The 1,051-nt window shown below is 48.5% G+C and overlaps 1 pseudogene; it reads left to right on the forward strand.

Annotated features, from left to right (window-relative positions):
- Positions 1-226: 226 nt before the first annotated feature.
- Positions 227-665, forward strand: LOC118588460 (annotated as a pseudogene).
- Positions 666-1,051: the final 386 nt, after the last annotated feature.

Genomic DNA, 1,051 nt, shown 5'->3' on the forward strand with positions numbered 1-1,051 from the left:
TTCTCTCTGTAACAGCCCTGTCTATCCTGTAACTCACTCTGTAGACCAGGCTGGCCTCAAACTCAAAGATCCACCTGCCAGCCTCTGGAGTGGTGGGATCAAATCGTGTGCCACCACACCCAGTGTAAACACTTGAGGCCATCCTACCTGGACAAGGTTGGGCCAGTACACTTCTGTGCCTCATCATCCCCGGATGCCGTGGGACACCCAGGAGGCAGTTGGCACTATGAAGTTCTGGACTTTGGAGCATGTCTTGACCACCCATGGGAAACGGTTATCACTGTTGCAATGCAGAAATACCCAGACCCCATGAACCCAAGCGTGGTTGCGTTGAAGTGCTGGATAGACATGTTGATTCCTCTGGAAAGTTGCGCAGCCACAGACTCCTCAGCACCCAGTGGGTCCTGCCTTCCATTGTGCAGTCTCTTACTGGTATGGAAAGGGGAGAAACACACGTGCAAGAGTGTTCTGTAGTTGACCCAGTAAAGAAGACAATGGAGCTCCAGTCTACTTTACAGATCCCATTTACAGATCTGATCTCAGTAGACCTGGAGGAAACTGTCCTGACCCAGGAAGCCACCATCACCATGAAAGGGGTCAGCCTCAGCAGCTCCCTTGAAGGACTCATGGCAAGCACCAAATCTTCCGATGCTAACAAAGGCTGAGAAGCATCAGTGGGTGATACAGAAACTGAACGCCACACTGGAAGCATAAGGACAGCAATGGCGGCTGGGGCAGCGCATGTGGAAAACACGACAATGGAAACCGTGTGCAGCTACAGGACCCTCAGGACTCTCCAAGCTCACATCATATTTATTGCTATTTAAAAGACACTACTATTTTAGGTAGATTTTATTTATTTATTTTAATGAACTGGGGTAAGGCTGTGATAAACCAAAGTGATCGTCTGAGGTGGACGGGCTTGAGGGAACTGGCTGGAAGAGTCTTATGCTCATGTGAACAATTAATAGGTTTGTTTGGTGGTGGTGGTATTTAAGTGCTTAGAAGAAATGGATGTTGATCTCAAGTCTCATTAGGGAGACTCTTAAAG

The sequence above is a fragment of the Onychomys torridus genome, chromosome 8, assembly GCF_903995425.1.
Source record: "Onychomys torridus chromosome 8, mOncTor1.1, whole genome shotgun sequence".
Lineage (NCBI taxonomy): Eukaryota > Metazoa > Chordata > Mammalia > Rodentia > Cricetidae > Onychomys > Onychomys torridus.